Here is a 22,451-nt window from a genome sequence, read left to right on the forward strand (position 1 = left end):
CTCCACCCGCACCTCATACCCCCTTCACTGCCTGGCCTCTATAATCCAGTGGGTGTATTCTATTTTATTTTGCACCAGCAGTAGCCCTCAACAGCTTTCTACTGAATGGCAGTCCAAGTCGCTCTTTGGCAGGGTGGGTGGTGGACTGGATGCAGGAGATGAATATGACTGCTAGCTGCTGTATTGAGGGATAAAAAGGCGTGTGTACTAATGAATGAGCTTATGTGGTAAAGTTTCCTCTGGTTAGTAAGATGATGTTTTTTGCCTTGAATTTGCGGTTTGGGCCGGCGGGGCTCCCACCAACTACAAAACCCACCTCACCGGGACCAAACCTGATGCAATGTGACAAATGAAAAAGCAGTTTGATTTCGCACAACACCGAGCTGCGCTGCAGTATAATGAAGTGATCATGACTTTACCCTTGGTTCACTTTGGCACCGGGTCCTGCTGTGTTTTCCCCCATCCTCTGTTCAATCGCTTCACTCATTTATTTACTTGGCAAGCATTTCCTCCCGTAACCTCTAGTACTGCATAACTAGCGTCAAGGGTGGGTTGCTTGATAAAAACCACCGCTACGGGGCATTGGTTTTACACATAGAGGGAACAGTGAGCAGCTCTTTTTTTATTATTGATATTCAAGTTGCCACTGGGCTGGAATAATAAAAAGCCTATTTTCACGCCCAGGCAAAAATAACCTCTACTGTCCATCACCCTGTCGGGGCAAAAAAAAGCTGAGGCGTAAATATTATGGGCCGTGAAAGAAGCAGAAGGTTGCGGCTGAACTTGATCTTCGCCTTGTTTCTTATGTGAAACTTTTGACCTCATTGTTGATGTTTGAATAATATCATTTTAAGAAAACGTCTCGAGCTCTACGTTCAGGTGGTCCTGCAGTCTGAAAGCATGTAGATGAGATTGGAACGCGTTTTATTTTTCAGACCGAGACCAAATATGGAAAAATGGAGAATGAAGTACTTGTAAATTGAGACTCAATTCAGTGTTCCCACTGTTTATCTAATTCAGCCATCTGACCATTTATCTTTCCATCCAACAATAATCAGTGTATACATATATATATATATATATATATATATATATCTACCAATCCAATAACCTCTCCAGCCTTAAGTCTCCGGTCGTCCGTCCGTCCATCCATCTATATTTTTTTCCTTAAAAGTTTGTAAAAATGCTCTAAATCTTCACTGCATAACATGCATCAACGTCTGTGAAATCTTCCATCCATACATGTTAAATTATGAAGCCCAAGTGCCAGTCAATTTAGTTTGCCTTAGGGTCTGCCTCCAGGTCTTGTGTAGCCTAGGAAGCAAGCAGAGAGAACCACTTTTTTTGTCCCAGCTGTCCCTTTGGTCACAGATTAGGTTTCAGACCATATGATGGAGTCTAAATTCCTGTAGCCAGTTGTGAAGGCATAAGCAAGAGAGCAAGTATGCTGGTATGGATTTGGATCAGGGTCAGTGACACTGGGTTCTAATCCCTCTATTGACTCCCCACGTTTTTTGGATTGTCCCACAATAGCAACTCTCAGGGTACTGAAAAAGTTTGGTCTTGGCTAAATAAGAAGAATTTTAATTATGTGGATAAAACAATGCAAGAAAGAAGGTGATAGTCCGATCTAATCCCAAAATGGTACTTCCTTTTATGTCCTCTTCATTGTCTCACCTTCCATCATCTTAATTACTTTTTAAAAGGCTGAGGGTAGAATTGGTCGAGGTTCATCCGCATAGCCAGATAAATGAGGAAATAAAAGCAGGGAAAAGAAATGAAAGTGGCGGGTAGCTCTGTGCATTCATGTCGCACAGCTTTATCAAATTATTCCACAATGGCAGCCACACAAGTGATGGAATTTCAATTAAAGTATGACAGTTTTCAGAATTTGTTTCTGCTCGCCAGAGACTACGTGAGAGTTACGTTTCATGGACTGGAAAAGGGACGGGTGGAGTGGGGGGCTTTTGCTAGCTGAAATGCTCGGTGAGGAGAGTCTACTATGTTTTTTTTATTTTCAAATCATCTACCCCATTCTCCATCGACTGTGAACGACTTACTAAAACACTTCTGTTCAGAGGCACTTTGCAGTTAGAGCCTAAGAGGCAGAAGAAAGAAAAAAAAAGCCCCCAAAAAACAGGGGTTGTTATGAAGAAGGTCTTCAAAGAAAGAAGTCAAAAATGGAGGCTTTGGTTGATAGCCCCGTTCCAAGAACAATTACGCTTCCTGCTGTGCAAAATACAAGGCTGCAAGAGATAAGTGCAAGGAAAACAGGCCTGGCCAGGCTGGTGGCTACAAGTAAACAGGGAGTTTTCATACACACATGCACACACACATCAAACTATTACACTATTTAACAACCGTGTATGTATGTGTGAGCTAGCTAGATAGATTGATTTTAATCTTGAAATTGTTTTATTCTGACTGTTTAGCTTTATTGAGCCAATCTGGGCTTCCACTTTATCAATTTGCTTTTAATACAAAATTGAGATTTTCAGACAAAGAAACATCTAGCAAAATAAACTTGGATCAGGTGGTTTCAAAACATGTTTTCAACAGTGAAAACGGGAATCTGTTCCATGAAAATGTATTCGGCAGCAACCATGTACGATTTCTATATTTCTGTTTTTATTTCTTCATTATTTCACAGCCCACTGAGCTGCCAACTGATTAACGGTGTCCTTCGTTAAACTCGTGCCGTAGAAGCTAATATTTAAACATTTAGCGTCACCTTGCGTCGTCCAGGAAGTTTTCTGCTTCACTGCTGCAGATTCATTAATTTGACCTTTTCAAATATCAGTGTGGTAGTGTTAGCTTGTAGCTTTAGCATAGATAGCATGTGGCATCCTTCTGCATTCCTGTCCACCTGCCTAATGGGGAAAGTACCTCTAGACAACTCTGTATGTGGGCTTGAGAGGTTAGCTCATGCTTTTTTCCTGGATGTTCTCACCATCTTGGCAGAGCTCAAAACTTAAATGAAATAGCTTAAATCAATGCATATCATGTGCCATAAGTCACTCAGTCGTCTCTTAAGAATTTTATGTTGTAGATGTGTAAAACTTGCAGACAAATAATCCAGATTACCTCTTGCTCAAATTCAACATGTGAATAGGTTTGTGACCAGTTACATAACGTTTCTCTTTTCTTTTTTTTTCTTTTTTTGTCATTGGGATGCACAGAACCTAGAACGAAATGAGGATTATTTGAAACAAAGCTCAAGATTTGCATTTGGTGTCCATTTTTTTTATTTTCCCCAAACTCGTATTGGGATTGGCAAAGGGGAAAGAATTCTATTACAAAGTGCAGTGACATTGGCTCGTAGCAATTTCACGACTGAGGAATGCATTTAATAGGGGACGGATTTTTCATAATTTGGAAGTGTTTTCCTGAAGTCGCGCCAGAATTGAAGCATGCTGTCCCTTCAAATGTTCAAAGGGAGATGTTTAAATTTAGACGTAAAGTCGGGATTACACCGTGCGAACCGATTTGACATCAGTCTGGTGTAAATATATTCTAGTCTTTATTCCTCCTGTGTTCTCCCGCCCCTTTGTATAAATCAAAATTAAATTTCCAGATTGCTGCAAGGTTAGGAGTCAATGTTTAAATTCTGCCTAACCCCGGCATTCTCTCTCCACTCAATCAGCAATTATAGCGAGCCGCTTTGAAGAAGCCAGGCGGAACTAAAATGACTTTTCATGTCCGGCATAATGACTGCCATTTGGAAGAAGACATGGGGAGAGAGGGCGAGAAAGACCGAGCTTCAGTGGGAGGGGGCGAAAGAAAAAAAAAAAGGAAAGTATGAAGGGAGGGGAGCAGTTAGAAAGGGGAGAAGTGGGAACAATCGGAGACGAAAATGGCTTAGGTCACCTTTGGTTGTGCCCATGCAGCCCAAACCAAGCCATCTTTCATTGCTCACGTATGAATTTGCCACGTTTGAACTCCTTCCTTTGTTGTCGGTGCCTCGTAGTGCAACTTTCTCCCTCCTCTCACTCAATTCCCTCCCCTCTTATTTGCTGTTTGCTACCATTCGTTTGCCTCCGGGAGCTCAGCTGCACAACTGTGGATTACAGGATGAACGGCACACAGAAAGACGCCATATATTCTCTTTAAGGGTGCCAAAGGCCAGAGATGAGCCCCTTCACCTGGACTGGCATCCGACTATCTTTTACACTTCCCACGCTAATGAGGCCAGACAGTTGGGGCTGAAGTTATAGTGCCGACTGGATGCTGTGCTGGTAATCTATTATTTAGAGTCTCGTGGGGGAGCCTGGTCTCAAGAATTTCATGCATGCGTTTTGCAAAGCAAATGTTTGCCCAGGGGGAACGTGGCTCTGTGTGGGAAAGTAATGAGTGAGTATTAGACATTAATGTGAGCTGCAGCTTTTCTTGTCCCGTCTCTTCCGCCAACCTGTCAAAACCTGCAAAGAAACATTTCATTTTTTTTACACAAGAATAAGCAAGAACTTGCTGATTTAAACACACTAGCAATGCTGACACCTCTAGCCTTTTTGTTATTTATTCTTTTTTTTTCCCTTTTTCATTACGATGTCGGGATATTTTAAGGATGATGACTCAAGATTGTGTTTGGGTCTTCAGACAGAGAAGAATGGGTACATCTGGCACATCCCTTTTCATGTATATTTTAGGAACTATTTCAGAGGGGTTTCTTAGAGTTGCATCACCCTGTTACAGTTAACACTATGCAGATGGGACTTGTTTATATTTAGGCAGGCCAAAAGAATATGCCGTACATGACCCCTTCACACCTCCACAATGTATTTATATCTTTAGATGCGTATATTCCAACACAGAACCATTCATGTAGAGTGGGTATTTACAGATAAATGACCTAATGCTGATCATTAAACACAGAGTTGGGATTCTGGCAACGTTTACAAGTCCCAAGGAGCAATTAACTATATTTGGCCGTGGAGATTCGCAAATCCGCTGGGAGGGAAGATGGCAGCGGTTAAACATAGAGTGTCTGTTTTAGCCAGAGTTGTTGAGCAGACTTAAGTTACGCTAATGTGAAGTTCATGCAGAATCGCTCAAGTCGGCGGATATAGCACCGAGTTACGGGCCGCGCAAAAACGCTTTACATACAAATCCGCATGAAGTCAAAGTTATTCATGTCTCCGTGTACACCAAGGATCGACATCATGATAAATTCAACGTGAAGATTTGGCGGCGGTGGGAAATGATTTATGAAGGAGGTTGAAGCTGCTTGAAGGTCAAGTGTGTAGGTTGTGCTGCTATCTAGTGGTCAAAATCACACTTAAATGGAATAGTAACAGCCTAAAATTAAAGTGATGATAAAATCACTTGAAGATGATGTACAAAAAATGACATTGAGCATATTGGATTACAATGTTTTATGAAAACAGTTGTCGTTTGACTTTATCCATCCAAACTCTGGATGTCCATAGAGATCACTTCTTTATGGCTATTTCAGGTTGCTGACATTGCCTTGCCTTTTTGTATGTAGACCAGAAACGGGTACTGTCCAATTTCAACTTAATCAAAGTTACTGAATCAAATTTAGTTAGCTCATTTCACCAACCCTATCAATTTTTCAAGCACATTTAAATATTGGTAGAAGTTCTTCTGTTTAATGTTTCACAAAGATCCGTTTGTTGCTGTAAAACCAAAAAGATATCTCAACGTCAGATGGATTACTCAAGGTGTCACATTTTTTACATGTATTATGTAGTGTTTTGATTTTGAAACAGAGATTGATTTATCTAGTTTATTTACCATTCTTTTTATCAGACTATCACAAGTTACCAAACTGTAAAAGCTGGTTAATCAGTACAATGGAGAAAACATTGATCTCTCAGGCATCTCATTAAAAGGACTTTAAACCATCAAAGAAAAGTGTTGCAGTTGTTTTTTTTAAGTAGTTTTGAAAACTGGAAAAAATGTAAATTTTAGATTGTAGAATGGCTCAACATGAGAAAAAAAAAGCCTAGTCTAAATATTTACATTTTTACGTGATTCCTTCTTTCATTAATTAAATGAGAGTTCTGAATCTTACAAAACAATAAATATTTTTTGCATTGATTTTATAATTGGATTATGTATCTTGCCTTTTATCCAAAACTTATGTTTTAGTCTAGCTCATTCACGGTTTAGGGGTTTGAGTTGCTGACACAGATTAACCCACACTTACAATAATACAAGGGTGAAAAAAAAGCAATCCCTAGACATCCCTAGCTGAGCTTTAAAGAATTCGCCTTTAAGATTATTTAAAGCCTGCATTCAAGCACAGTTAAGAGACTGTCTTAAATAAGACCTTCTGTGACCTCTTGTTGAAACAATTTCCATCAAATTCCTCTTGCGGTCGAGGGGAAGTCGATGTCAGGTGCAGTGCACTGTAATCCTAGATCCCAAGCCTGCCTCAGCCTACCTTGTCTCCGCATGTTTTCTCTCATGTCTGTGTACCCTAAAGAAACATTCCAGGAGTGTTTTAGACCTTCTTGCAACTGGACACCATCACATCATTTTGCATGCTTGGGTCAAACTGTGAGAAAAGGAGAATTTGTACGAGAATAGGAATGCCTTTCTCTGCCCTCCTCCTTTTTGTTGCTTCACTCCCATCTCTCTTGAGTTTAATATTACATGCTTATTAGATTACATCATGAATTCCTGCAATTAAACATGAGCCCAGTTTCCCAGGTTAAGAAAAGGGCTTTTAAAAACCTTATTTGATACGAATGAAATGGAAATTGGAAAAAAAAAAAAAAAGTGCAAGATGGCTGGTACTGAAACTGAGATGAGGATCAGAGAAAGCTTGAAGTAAAAATAAACGTTCTGCAATGTTTTGCCGCTGAAACTGAGATTGATGCAGACTTTGAAACGAGAAATTAACTGCAAACATCCATATTTTGATGGGTTGCCTCTGGCCTATGAGGAAAAGGTGTCATTTACAACACCCTTAATTGTAGAATTATTAAACCAATGAGACAGTTAATGCACTTTTGAAAAATTAATAATATTCGGCTGGATGACATTTTAGCTGCCAAAGCTGGATGTGGCCCTCGAGCTTTAATATTCAAATGAATTTCCCTTTTTGCTGCAGCTGCTTTTTATTCTTGCGACAGTCCTGGAAGAGGGTGTGTGTGTGTGTGTGTGTGTGTCCTCAGTGCTGTGTCACAGTCGATACGAGGGTTCATTTGGTAGCCATGAAAACACATTACAATGTAATCCCTTCTTTTCCATCTTCTCACCCTCCGCCGTTTATTTGGACACCGTCCCGGCCGTCCATTGTGATAATCTACAGACAAAGCTAGCAGCTAGCCTTGTTGTCGTCCTGCTCCTCCGCTTGGACTGCCAGTCTGATAGCACTGCACCAGGGAATTAACCTCTGCTGCTGCTGCTTTCATATTGTCTACAGTTTTTTTATTTTATTTATTTTTTAAACAGCCACTCCAACAGAGCTGGGAGGAGTGGCGGTACTGTAAATGTTGCCAAATTACTGACAGTTTTGCTCCAAGTCCAACTGCTTAAAACAGAAAAACGGGGAAAGCGGAGATAAACAGCTCGCCCTTTTTTTTTTTTTTGCTTGTGGCTGCCTCCGGAGCAACCTTTACAGAAATAAAAGGGCATGACTTTTTTTTTTTTTTTTTTTTTTTTTTAAGACAAGTTAGCTGACTCCAAAGTGGGAAGTTAAATAACAGAGAGTGTAGTTCATTGAACGGGACATTACCACACTGTCAGTGTGTGACCTTTCCCATTTGTTCTGACAGGACAGGGCTTCACTCTGTCAGAATGGTCCATGTCGTTTCAGAAGAGATTCTCCCTCCCTTCATATCCGCTTCCGTGTGTTTTTTTTTTATTTCTCTCTCTCCCTTCGTTCTCATATCTACCATCTGCAGTGACTGCATGACGCCCCAGCTTTTGTGTCATCCGTGAAAACGCTCACGCGCACACTGGCCGGGGAATAACAGGAGGGAGAGAGAAAGAAGAGAGGGAGGCAGAAGAGTTTATCTTCATTCTTTAACTGTGCCTCGGACGTCATTAACTCAACAGTCAAAGAAATCTCATTGCTTTCTCTTGGGGAGGCTAAAAAGTGTTGGTAGTTATTTTCAAGTTGCTGCATTTGCATGAATGTTTAAGTCAGACTGTTTAAAGTTTTCTTTGTAATACTGAATGACTTCTACTTAAAGTATTTATATGCAGTTTTATAGGTTTAATGATCATTTATTGTTAAGAGCTAAACGATTTGCCAACAGCACAATTTAAGAACATTATTCTTGTAATCTAAGAAATTACATTTCTAGCACTTTCTTGCACAATTTGATATAATAAAGCTGTACAGGTTATTATTAGATATGTGCTGTTCAATTATTGCTCTGACTGTAGATTTAAGCAAGCTTAGGCAAGTGGCTATTATGATCTCATTTAAGAAGATCAACGTACATCTGCTTTACTTGTTGAGTTGCAAGTTTTGTTCAGCCTGTTTTGAAGAGTGTCTTACATAAGTTAAACGTGAAATATCATCCCATATCATAACTGCTGGAAAACAAGAATTTATATATTATTAAAAGTTGGAAAAAAAGCAAGTTTGAGAAATCAATTTGCTCCTCAGAAACTCAAGACTCCAATAGTTTTAGAATCAGTCGTGTGAATACAGAATTGAATACAGAATATCTGGATTGATTGCAGCCATTGTGGCTGTATAATTTTAAAATATATGAGTGAATGATTTTGCCCCCTTTTTACAAGATCATTGTTAGTATCTTCGCTATCTGTGCAATAACAGCTTCCAGGGAAAACCAGGAAATATTTGGCAAATCATGTGCGTGATGACGTGACGGTAATATGAGGATTCAAAATTAAGTTTTTGTAAGCGCAGAGATGTGAGAAACTATTTGAAAAGAATCTGTTTTGGTTTTTTGTTTGTTTTTTCTGCAACGTGTTGAGACATGTTTGGAGTCTTTATTGAGGCTGTGGGAAAGCGAGAAAGAGCAAGACTTTTAGCTGATAACATGACAAGAGTGCTGGAAAGTTGTAGTGTTTGATTCTTTTGAGCTTTCAACCTTTCAACCTCTGTCACTGAGCAGTGATCTTTTTGGAAGTAAAACTTGAAGGGAAAATAGATTTTCTTTAGGCTAACAAAGCTGGCCATGTTAAAACATGCTAAGAATGGTTAAAATGTGCTCTGTCACACACAGTGTTGTGACACTCATGCAGTAATAAAAGGTCAAAATAGTTTCAGTGTCGTTCTTATACCTTCTTATATTGCAGTGTGCATCGCCTCAAAACTGGTTCAGCTATGGATTAAATTACACATATGCTTCAAATACATTTACTTTATAGCAATTTTTATGAGCTCCAATAGTTATGACACCAGTGATTTTGTTGAAAACAATTACCCACTCTCAATAAATGTGGTCAAATTAAAGTTTTTCCATGTGACTTCATGCTGCTGGAATAAAAAAGAAGCCCAAAAGATTTATTTTACACATCCTTACCTGGGGTGGTAATAGCTGTGGAGAGTATGGTAAAACCTGATTTAAAAACCTTCATCTTTTTAGAATATCTTTTTTTTTTAAAAACAAACAAACAAAAAACAAAACACCCTAAATCCCTGAGTTTAGGTGCCACGTCTGTGCAGATAACACTTACTTTTATGACCTATAGACACATTTTTAGTGACACTTTTGGCATTTTACCGAAGGACTGAATTTAATTTCTGACTTCATTAAATCCAACGGTAAAAATCTACAGCATCTCTGCATAAAAGCACAGCAGGAGAGGTGATTATCTTTGTAAATTAGCTCACTCATTTAGGGCTGTGTGGATGCAGATGCCTTCCGTTCAATGGAAGCCTATTATTCCAAACGACTCTCATTAAGCCGCAGTGAAATAAGGCAAGCTGTGGAAGCAGTGAAATAAAATCTTTAGACTGGCTGCGTGGAGAAAAAGGCTCCACCGTCTTCATTAAGAAGCCTGACGTCAGGAGTGAAACGCTGAAAACGACGCGGCGTAGAAAAGGAAAATTGTATGCGGCTGATTTCTGCCTCTTGTGCCCTATAGGTGGTTATTTGCTGTTTGCGCTCGGAGCCGAGGAAACTGACAATGCAGTCTGATCTTAATGAGTGAGTTTAATAAAAAACCCAACACCGAGGAGCATGAGTCACAGCTGATCTGTAATTTCTGTATTTCATTGCAGACCTGCTGTTTAGATGCTTTTTTTGCCTTTGTTTTTGTTTGAATGGCATTCATCACAAGCCATTTTCCTGTTCAGTCAAGCTGTGCTGCGCTCGCATTTACACGACATAAAGAGAGCCAGATCACAGTTTCTCATGACAGCAGTTCCCACAGTTAGTCATGAAGCTCCTCTATCCATCCATCTACTGCAGCTATTTACAGTCTGTATGGAGCTAAATTGAAGAACACAGTCTTTTAACATCCCTGCTTCCTGATGACCTTATTATTCCTCGCTCTACCCCTGCAGTTGCTGTTGGAGACTAGATGAGGTCAGTTGCTGGTTTGTTAGAGTGTTCGAAACATTTTTAATTGTTTCTGGTACCTGACTTTATACATGTTAGGTAGCCATCTGCTAAAAGAAAAAGTTTCATCCAGAAAATGAGTCGGTCTGTACCCTCCTTCACAACTGATCAATGGTTGGAAGAAGTTGGCTTGTGACGCCAATAAGTAATATCTACTAACTAGAGTTTGCTCATTGTTGTTTTGGTTTGATCAAAATTGGTGCAAGGTGTTATTTGAAATCTTCATAACAAACATCTAATCCAATACTACCAGGGATTTGAGTATGTTTATGATAATTTATCTCTATAATTGTTCAACATGGCTGTCAAGCAAAACGAACTGATACAAAACAGCTGAAACTGTTTGTCTGCAGATAAGATAAAAAAGCATAAAATCATTAAATGAGGTTATGAATTTGTGATCGGGCAAACTGACCTGCAGCTAAAAAAAAAACAAACAAAAAAAAAACCCGCTAAATTAAACAGTGATTGTATTATGAGGAGGTCAAAGAACTAATAAACACAGTTTTTGTTGTGGATAACGCAATAATTACATATGAGCATAAGTAAAAACAAATAAAAGTCGTTAAAATGTGAAATATCACATAAAATTAAGTTCAAGTAAAAGTATTATTATGCCTAAACAGATGCAACAAATTAAAGATGTTGTACCACATGTTAAAACATTGGTTGTCTAAATAAACTTTAGAAGTTAGACTAAATACATTTTTGCTTTTGAATGGACCAACATTCTCTATTACTCCAGTGGCATTGGGTTATACTTGTTTTACTTTATGTTTAATAGAGAAAGTTTATATAGTATATAAGACTAGGTCAGCTGGTGTTTTTAGAAACCAAAATTAAGAACCTTAAAATCTGCTCAGCATTACATTCACAGTATTCCCTGCCAATAGCAACCAGGAAGTGGTAAATGTTGTAGTTTAGATTAAAACACTATCTTAAGGATAGTGCTTCAAATAGATAAGAAAGAAAGAGTGTCAGTTTTCTGAATTTGTGGCAAAATCGATAGGAATGGAGAATGAAGGTCTTTTAGTAGCATAAAATTGATTTTTGAAGTAATATTAAAATATCGTCCCGTCTCGTTCTTGTGGACTCAATATTGTGTCTCGTCTTGTGAGTTAACATCAATAAGAATCAAATACAGCACCAACGTTTACCGAAGTACTCACTGCCAGTATTTGGAGATGAATTCTGTTTGGGGTTTACTACCAATCTTTAACACTTTTAGATTTTTCCTTATTGAAAACAAATGTCATCAACAGCTGAATTTCTGGAACACAGCTAAGAAGTGCATTCATCAATCATTCATTATTGGCCATTTTGGAATCCGTTGTAAAAACTATAGAACCTCTTTGGTTGCTCTATGATGAACAGGACGAATCCAGCAAAGAGCCCTGGGACTCTGCTGCATCTAGATGTGTTGTTTCGTCTCCTGAGTTGTTTTACACCGGGGGAGCACGGCTAGAGGAGCGAGCAGAGAAGAGAGATTAGATTAACTCTTGTCGGACGAGGGTAAACACTGATGGGCTTCCATATTCCCCAATGGCCTCACAGGAGCAGGTGGCCTCCATTTGCATCCTCCTTCCTCTCCGTTGTTCGTTTATATATTACAATGGCTGCAGGTGGAGATGGGATGACTGTCAAATCTGCCTAATGTTGTTCTGCGTTTCTTTAGCATGCTCCGGCGTACGCATGAATCACAAAAACACAGCAAAAAGGGAAGTGTTTATAGAGCGTTGCCCAGTTTATTACTGCTCAACGATAACCCCCATCCATACATCCATGCACTGTTTGGCAGCGGCCCTAAACAGCGGTAGTTTGTGCAAAGTGATGGAACGCAGACATTAAAATTCGATCTCTTGCATCAGTACATTCGGCGCTGGTCAGAATGGCAACTATAAATTGCTGGCCATTATTTTCCATTACCCACACTGACACCCACGGCCCCATCATTTCTTTCCATTTTTTAAGCCCCCTCCACCCCAGCCTGCCCACCACCACCTCTTTGTCACAGTTGCGCCACATTTCCAGAGCCGTTTCATTTTTAAATTGTCCCCCAAAATACGATAACAACGCAGTCCAGCAAATCTCGGGACAGAGGCGATCTTATTAATAGCTGAGCCACGATAACAGAAACTGTCCAGGTCCTCAGTTGTTATCTCCATCTTCAGGCACATCCTTTGCCTCGCCTTGAGAGGGGAACGTGGCGCAGCGGGTGCAAAGGGGGCAACAACTTGGCGGCAAGTCGATAGTATGCTGAGCAAGAGTAACGCCTTGAATGTTAAACAGGGGGGAAATATTCCTCTAACGGGGGTCTGGTGGTAGACAAAACGACTAATACAGCACAAATATGAATGAATCTGTATGTTGAGCTTCTGATGATTTTGTTGGAATGTTTGGGCTGCGTAGATGAAACTTTAATTCCTCTGACAGCTTCTAACGTATTTTACCTTGACAATAATGGTTGCTGCATATTAGTTTTGGAACACGGCTAGAGTATCAGCAATTTCCAGTTACTTGGTTTAAACTTTAGAGGATCTTGATCTTCTTGGAAAACAAAATCCTAACTGGTTTTGTTTAAAGTCCATGTAGCGATAGACCTCTACAAAAGTTGTATAAGTAAATGTCAAGAACTCGCACTAACTTTTAAATGTTTAAACCAATTGCATCTAGAGCTGTTAATAATGGTTTCCACAACTCTAATTCTTTGATCTTCAGAGTTCCTTCAGCAGTTCAAATAAATCATTATAGGCACCAAATTAATATGACATTCATGTCCATGTTGGGTGTTTGCATTTTTCTGACTCCTACTGGAAAAGCTGGGGTTCCAAAGGAAATTAGTAGTTGGCACAAAGGAATGTTGTTTATGCAAGATTTAATAAGAGGAAATAAGAATTAATAGGGAAAAAAGCTAAATTGGATTTAATTATCTAGAGCTGGATTTCACAACCGTAGACTACAGATCAAGCAGGAAATGTGGGGAGAATACAAAGCGACGCTCTGGTCAGCTGCCAGCCAACATCAGGGATAACAGATGCACGACACGAGCGGCAGATATGACACTGTTATCATTTGCTCATTTTGCAAAATAATGGCAGCTGTCCCAAAGCAGGCAAACGCTGGCAGGAATATAGTGGACGAGCTCGCCGTAGTACCTTCACCTGACGGGTTGAAACATGAGCTGGCTTGGCTGGTGACGAACTCCGTCCGCGCGGAACGAAGGCGTGTCTTGTTTTTGCCGAACGCCGAGTTCAAAAGGGCGGAAGTGCGAACTGAATCTGCGAAAGCAATCCCGCTGCTGAGCTTTTGTTTTGACAGAAACAAATTGTTGTGACACTGCAGAAGCTCCTTCTCTTAGTTCTTAATGAGTTTATGGGTAATCAATATGCTTTTCTTGTTTGCCAACATGTGACCCAGGAGGAGGTCCTGAGGATGGCGCAGTCGACTGGGTCAGAGAGGATTGGTAGTCATTTGCTCATGCTGAGGCATTTAGGATTCCCTGTTTTTTATGCGAAGGGTGGAGGAAGCCAGAAATTAAATCTTTATGAAGCCTCAGCCTTCTGTGGAGCCTACAAAGGAGGTTCTCAATAGTGAAGCATATACATTTTACAAATGCATTAAAAACAAAGTTTTATACTTTAAGGAATAATTTGACTTTTGGATCATTTCACAATGTTTTTTTTGTTGCTCTTTCCATAGGTTTTTCTTTCTCTTAACTTTTCATTGATACAATTCTAGTGGAGGAGAATGCCTGTGTGCTTAACAACTGTGAAGTCGGATGCTTTCTGTCCTGAATTTATAATATATATATTGGTCCAATTTAATACTCTAAATGTTGGGGCTTTGATAGCTGAAAAGCAGATGTAATTATCTGAAGTAAACAATTGAAATACATCATTTAGGTAACGAGTCTATCTGAGTATTTCCTTTCTCTCTGGAAAGAAATTTTTCTTGTGCATCAAAGCTCGTTAGTGCAACTCTCCTTGCATGATGGATTCTGGCCTCCCGTTGCGGGTCAAAGCACTTGACCTCACCCTTTCTGAAGACTTACTGTCCCCCCCACTCCGGCCGTGATTTTTATTCAGCACCATTGAGTAACAGCAGAGGGTGTTTGACCCGGATCGATGCGGCTCTGCCAAGGCGGATTTCATTGAGAGACCCGCAGGCCCATTGAGAAACGCGGATCGAGGGTGCCGGATGTTTTCTGATTCATGCTGCTACAGTCTCACTATATTCAACAGTCAAATCACTCTGATGAAACTGGGTTTTCTTCTCTTCAAACTGTGACTCAATGGAGCTGGCAGGGTGCAATAGAGCTGCGTTGCCATCCTCAAATAAAAGGAAAACAACATTGAGTCTTTTCTATTATGGGTCGCCCCACACAAACATGCCCTCGTCATTCAAGGCCCTCTTTTAGCCCCACACAAAGGGGGACAAAGGAGGGAGAGACTGGCATATCGGGCAAATGAAAAACAATTGGGCCAGGTGCCAAACTTAAATCAAGCGTGCGAGCTCAATAAAGCACACTGCATCGATTTGGGAGTTATTCATTATTTGTTGTGGATGTAGAGAAAGTTCCCTGGAAAATGATTCTGCCGTGCAGCTCGGACTCTGAAATAAATGGTTTGACAGCTCATCGATGACCATAGAATATGATAGTAAATAGCCTGATATGGATTTATTTCCCAGTGACCCTCGCTCACTCTCTCCCTCCTCCTTAAAGCAAGACCAAGCACTCTCCTGTGTATTGGATTTCTTTTTTCTTTTTTTTTCCTTTTTTTGTCCAGCCTACTCTCAATTGTGAAAATGAGGATTTATTTTGCCCCCGCTGCTTGGCTTGAGAGAATGGATATACATCACATGGTGTTTAATATCTCTCGTGACAACAAACAGCCTTGCAAAAGCGGTAATATACAAGCAGCCAGTGCCTCAAAATGCAGAAATGGCAGCTTTGTTTACTGCATTCAGAATAAATGGCTGAGGCCCCGCTGTCACTCACAGATGGCACTTCCTCTGAGGAGGGAGGAAAACACACACACACACGCACACACACGCACTCCCACCCCCCCACGCACACACGAATACACCAAAAAACTGCAGAGCTAGTGAATCGTGGTAATGCACTGGCATGGCAGCAGCCATTTTGCACAACCTCCGGAGGCGCTGATCGTCACAGGGAGGCGTTGGCATCGTCTTGGCACCGGCCGACTCCGGGCTGTGGAGTAGTAAGTGATAGCCAAACTGGAGCTTGTCAGGCCTGACGCTTATCACTTTTGACATCTGTCCGCACCACCTCGCTCCTCTCTCCCTTCACCAGCTTGCCACATAATGCTGACCTTGGGATCTCTTTCTCAGCTGCACCGCTGCCCCAGACCTCCCGCCTGCCCTCCTCAGTCTCCGCATTTGGCACCGGTTTCATGTGCAACGGTTTGAGGCTAGCGTTTACCCTTTTAGACCTTGCCCACTGATATTGCAACACTGCTGTATTTAGATGCTTGCGCTCATCCAATTTTAGTTTGTAGCTGACAGTGTTTTCACTGTTACCTGGCATGTTGGGTAACTGCCTTGCAGAAGTATTCATACCCTTGTCAGCTTGCTCACATTTTGTCACCTAAATTGTAAGGAAGAAAATGACAGATGGTTTTCAATATATTTAACAACAGAGTTTTTGTATTTGCCCCGCTTGGCAGCAAATATGGCTCTAGTTCAGTCAGATTGGAGGAAAATGAGCTGTTAACATCAAATGTCCTGTCTTGCCTCATATTTGTCAAAGATTAGCTCTCACTGTGTGCTTGGGGTTCCCACCAACTCTGACCGACTTGCCTGTCCCTTCTGGGGAAAAAAAAAAAAAAAAAACAAGCATGATGCTGCCACCACCCTGTATCAGTATGGGAATGTGATAAGATTCAGTTTTTAATTGAATTAAGGTTTAAATTCAAGAGTACTATATTTATCTCAGAGGGAAATTAAATGTTACAACAAAGAGCTGTTGTCAATGGTGATGCTGTGGGCAGGAAGAACCTCTGGTAGCAGTCAGTCTTGCAACAAATCTGTAATCTTCTGACTGACTACTTGCTGCAGCAGAGACCATATTACACAGTGATTTCGGATGACACCATCAGTTAATGCTAATCCACCTCATTTGCTTTTGCTTCTCCTCTTTAAATCTCACCAAACCTCCATTTTTGACCTCTCTGGGATTTGGGGTTGTCTTTAAGGTATGATACTCTGGTGTCAAAGTGTCAAGGAGCCCTCATTTATACCGAGATTAAATTACACGTAGGACACGTTTATTTACTTAGTGAGTTCTAAGGAGATTTACTTGCATGGGTTTTTATTTAGTAACTAAATAATAGGGGTACATCCAAATGCACACCACACTTTTCAGATTTTTTGGATCATATTTTAAGATAAAGAAGTCCTCCAGGTGTTGTGTCAACCTACACTGACTGGTCTTAGCAGGCTGATCAATATTTCATGTGTAAATGTATAATGCTGCTTTGTTGATAATTTGTGGAAAACAATAAATATATATGTGAAAGCCCCAAAAAAGGTTATTTTTTTCTTTTCACAATTATACGGTACTTTGTGTTCTATCAGATAAAATCCTAATAAATTACACTTGGTGTGACAAAGTCTATAGTTCAGATTAAAGGTCATGAATATTTTTGTGAATATGATTTTCTTTCGCATTTCGAAATGTTTTTTTTTTTCTTTTCTTTTCTTTTATTACAAGTATATTCCTACAAAACTAAAATAAACCAGGCTGGAACAAGTGAAGTTACCACACACAGCCTGAGTGTTGACAGGCTGCCAAGACATGTCAGACACGCTGCGCTGCGAGGAAGTGTCACCGTAAGCGACGTACATCGTCGTTCTTTAGGCACCTAAAGAAAAGGTCAGTATGGCAAGCACAGGCGGACGCACGCACGTCCATATGGCATCTCGGATCAGCCTCTGTTGCATTTCCCTCCCCCCCCCACCCTCTCTCTCTCTCTCTAAGCTAAGCAGTCCAGAATCCCCAGCCTTGTGTTTGCACAAAGCGGCTGAAGTTGAAAGCGGGCTTGTTGGACCCTGACACTTCTCAAAGTCGCAGATCAGTTTAGCTGAATAATTCCTGCGACTGAGTCACAGCTTTTATCAAAATCCACAAAAAAACACAACGGAGCATCTCCTGTTGCCTCCCGTCCTACATTATTCCGCTCTGACTCATCGGCAGCCCTCACCCCCCTGGCCTCCCTTACGAGGTAATTAAGCCCCTGGTTGTTTGTTTAGCTGTCTGCGTGTGTGTCCTGTATAAAACACACGAGAAAGAGGGGAGGGGGGCGAATATGTTCTGCCTACCATAAACCCACTGAAACAGCAGGACACGAAGTGGTGAGGAGGGGTCGGCTGTGCGTGCATGTGTGAGTGTGTATGCACTAATTAGGCAGGCAGACGTGTCTGTGCTTCACTGGGCAGCAGCCAGCTGGGAGCATCTGGAACCGTCTTTCATACTCGCTACACACAGTCTCTCACACACATGAAATTAGAAAAGATGTCTACCGAGCTTCAACAGGATAAAAGAGAGTGGAGGTCAGGCGTGACCGGTTATATTTTAGGTCGACATACATTTGAAGCACTCCCTCTCCTCCCCTGAGTTAAAGAAACGATGCCATTCCAACACTCCAGCTCCCAGAAGACCTAAATACCACCAGCCAACAAGGAGAGGATCTCCCTTCCCAAGAAGAAGCAGCGAGAATTTACTTTGTGAGGTCAGCATCTCATTTGACCTCATAGCTTTGGAATTGGAGGCTTTAAAATACAAAAATCCATATCCACCTTCGTCTCCGTCTGTAGAAGTCTGTATCTCTCCAGTCCAGTTGCTGTTCCTGCGTCGGTGAGGGGCTGAGATGCACCGCTTCCATCTGCATTGTCGTCAAAAGCTGCAGGGAGAGGCTGAGTAAGATAAAACTCGGACCGAGTTGGCACGCTCAGTATTTCTGCTGCACGGAGAGCTCAATGAACCAGTTGAAATAGTGTTTCTCTGGGCTATTGATTAGCTGGTTAGGCCATGAACAGCCAGGGACAACAGAGCCACTCAGCTCCCTTCCCCCTTCTTACCAAAGGATGCTTTTGTTTTGTTGCTTACTCCATTTTAACCCCCCTTTATTTTTTATTTTTTAACTAAAGTATTTATCCCCCTGCTAGAAGCGGGCGATACAGACTACGTTTTATTGTGATATTTTGTTGTACCATTGTGGTAGATAAGTCATCCCATCAACTCTGACCAGCCTCTTTGAAGAAAATCTTCCCAACACCTTAATGCTGCCTCCGCCTTTCTCCACAATTCAAATTGTGTGCAGGGTGATTAAATTACTCACAAGTTGACTCTGTTTGCTAATTGGGTGACATCTGAAAGCAGTTGGTTTAATTTGAAATTACTTGGTTGATTACTTGATCAGATTTTGGTTATCACACACACGCACACACACACACACACACACACAAATGATAAGACACTTTAATAATTTACCTTTGCAATATCTTATGTTGGTCTATCTCCCAAAATCCCCCAAAACGTTACGTAGATGTGATGTATGTTATAGCAAATTGACTTTTTACTTGGTGTGCTTCTCAGTGATTTAGATCGCAGCGAACCCAGCTGTTCAGTCAAGGGCCGCTTCTTTTATTAGCCTGGAGTAGTTGACCCTGCAGGGCATGTGAGGGAAGAAGGAGAGGCTGGCAGGGAGTGCAAGGGCAACGGGGGGCACAGATTTCCCAGCTGTTAGTCCACAAACGTTGCCTCCCTGTCAGAGATTAAGGACGTCAGCAGCAATGGAAGCGGCCACACAGAGGTGAGACAGGACAGCTGATGCAACATGGATTGATATGGTCCTCTTCAAGGGGAGGGTGGTAGTTTACGGGGCGCCCCGACTCAAATTCCTGCTGTTTTAGACTTTAGACCAGACCGACAAGGCTGAATCCCGTTGCCTAGCGTTGATCCGAACTCCGTTTGAGGGTCGCCTTTGACTTTACAAAATCAGACAGTTCTTCAGGAAACCGACAGGCAGCAGCTGTTGACGATTCCTTTCAGGGAAACAAGACGACATGCATCTAGGCTGCTATGCAAATGGTATTACAAGTTATGTTCTAGCCTCATGGACCACACAAAATGCTTTTACATCATAAACGTCTCTCAACCATGCATGCCTGTATTTGCCCACACTTGGATAAACATCCATACACTGATTTGTAGATCTGTAGACAATTGCCCGAGGGCACATTACACAGGACAACCTGGAGTCAAACTGGCAACCTCCTAACTGGCAACCTGTACACAACTGATTTTTTTTTTTGTTGTTGTTGTCAGAGAGACTACCCAAGACACCAAACATGACACATCTAGTACAAGTTTCTCTGGATGCTCATGAAAAGAATTACACTAGCGGTACAGTGGATAATTACATCTGTTTTAGACACAATCCAGCAAACGTGCATTGTCTTAAACACTGAAAATCAACCTCTCTTTGTATTTACTGCTGCTTTTTGCTTTCTTATAAGCCAGGGGAAAGTATAGTAATGTTTGTTCTACAGTACACAGCAATATGTGGAGGACAGCTAATCAGTGCTTCTTTAAACAGCCAAAATTTTCCTTTTTTTGTAAGCAAAAGAAATTACAAAAGTAGCCTCTTTTCTGCCAATTGACCAGCAGTAAACAGGTGGGGGAGGGACAGCAAAGCATTACTGTATGCTTCCACCGGCAGAGAAAACTTGCAATAAAGTAATCCTGGCATGTCATCAACTGGACCTTAAGCTCCAGTGGTACAGAAATACTTTTTTTTGTGATATTTTAACCTTTTCAATTCTTGAAATATCTTGATTTCAGGATATCTCTGATTGAGACCTGACCACTTTATATGGGGAAACAGGAGCCTTTCAAAGTCACAATCCAGCAGACCTTCATTGTTTTAAACCCCTGAAAATTGTCCCCTTTTTTTTATATCCCGAGTAATATATATGTTTTATTTTTTTCTCCAACCAGCCCACAAACCCTTGCCGCCTCTCAGTCTGTTGAGGGCTGTTTTACTAGTGGGCCAGTGGTGCAAATGGACGCTGGGGGACCTGAGTGTAAAATTATATTTCAAGCCGTATAACCAGACCTCCGCTGTGCCATTTTAATGACATTATTTCATTAAGTTTGCATGGATAGTTTTCCATCCTTTACAGCTACTCCCCTACCCACGACCCCTTTCTATCTGCTTCGTAGTTAACCACACAGGAAACTGAAAAGACATCGACATGGATGAGAAAGGGACAGAGTGCTGCCATTTTGTGTGGTTAAATTCATGGTGACAAGCAAATATGTTGTTTTAGTAAAATGTTTTGCTAAAGGAAAAAAAAAAAAAAACATCACACTCTTCTGCTCAAGGACTGTTTTTAAAAGGTTTTACTTGAGGTTTCTGACATATCGTTGCTCTAAGACAGAATTTCCATAAACATGCTCATAATGTTGGTAATGTATTTGCATATTTATGAGAAATAAGTGTCACAGTGATTAAGTTTACTTGGAGCCAGCTCTGCAGAATTCAAAAGAAATTCTATAAAAACATTTTTAAAAAATCTCAGTTTTTCCTTAAAAATCTGCCTTTAATTCTGCTGCCAACCTTCTTCACTTGGCTTCTGGATTACTTTAATTACAGTTTTAAAATCTTCTTGACAATTTGTTCCCAAGTCAGCAGTCACGGTAGATATTTCCAGCAACATTCATGCTCAGAGCTAATATGGACTTCATTACCAGAAGTTGGAGACCAATGTAGCTCGGCGGCCCTAGACAAGTAATTAGAGTTCACACTGAGGCCTGTCTCTAAAATACAGTCATTATCCCAGCAAACATACAACCTTTCCAGGTCACATCACTTTGTCTGCCACTGTAAAAATAGTTTATTTCTGCATCGTGCCACCATTATGGCAGCCCCAATCTACTCGCCAGCATTTTATGGGGCACAGAGCGACCAGGGGGTGCGGGGGGCGGCGGGGGGAGCAACAGAGATTCAATAAAAGTGTGGTAAAACAACCGGCTCGGCTCGAGTGGGATCATTTCTGTCTGGGTTTTGTGCCTGAATGTGGCACCGTTCTCTTCACTGGCGTCCAGGTTGCAGGCATCGAGTTGTTTTTCATCCCAGTTAAACAAAGGGCTCATGAGTGGAAACCCCAGGAGAAGGCATGAATTTCTTTACAGCCCCCTTCAGGGCTAATCAGCCACCTCGCAATGAAACTCTAGTGTTTATGTTGTCCCTTTTCACACAGTGGTGTCAGTGGAAGGCTGTTTACAAGCTCGGGAGGTCTTGGTGGGAATGAAACTTGTCTCGTCTCGATGATTACTGGAAGAAAACAAGGCCTTAATATGAGAGGATCAGCTCCACAATATTTTTTCAATAACTTTAGCCTGAACTAAAAAGAAAAAAAAAACAGAGAGAAGTAGTTGGTGGAAAAAATCTCAAAGTAGGGGAGAAAAAATAGGGAAAAGTTTAATTTTCCTGACATTATTTGCCTAATAATAGCTCCACACAACTCTCCATCCATTCAACAACCAGCTGTCTGTCATTCATCTGTTGATGTGCTATTTGTTTTCATTACTTCCACCGTTTGCTTTAGGAGTTGGCTAAAGATAACTGAGCAAGAAACCCTCAAAGAAAGAAAAAAATATATAAAATACTATATAAAGGTACTACTGGTTATAATAACGGTGGCCGTCGAATAAGATGTGAGTGAACTTCGAAGTTGAATCGGTATGTTACTGCGGGTCATGAAAAGACAATCTTTCAACATTTTCATGGCCTTGGCTCATCCTCACCATTTTCTTCAGCTTGCATGTGTCGACATATAGGAGGAACCTCCTTAGACATTCACACACGCATCCAAAAGATGTACTCTCTAAGTCAATATCCATATTCA

At 41.0% G+C, this 22,451-nt stretch overlaps 1 protein-coding gene across 38 annotated transcripts in view; it reads left to right on the top strand.

Annotated features, from left to right (window-relative positions):
* LOC103480676 (protein tyrosine phosphatase receptor type D) overlaps positions 1 to 22,451 on the top strand; it is a 456,187-nt gene that overhangs the window by 291,967 nt on the left and 141,769 nt on the right. The window contains exon 10 of one of the 38 annotated variants that reach the window (XM_008435747.2): positions 10,039 to 10,100. The exons of the other annotated variants lie outside the window; for them this stretch is intronic. The gene's annotated coding sequence lies outside the window, so the exon portion shown is untranslated. The remainder of the gene's footprint in view (positions 1 to 10,038; positions 10,101 to 22,451) is intronic. 38 annotated transcript variants of the gene reach the window in all.

This window comes from Poecilia reticulata, linkage group LG18, assembly GCF_000633615.1.
Source record: "Poecilia reticulata strain Guanapo linkage group LG18, Guppy_female_1.0+MT, whole genome shotgun sequence".
NCBI classification, from domain to species: Eukaryota; Metazoa; Chordata; class Actinopteri; order Cyprinodontiformes; family Poeciliidae; genus Poecilia; species Poecilia reticulata.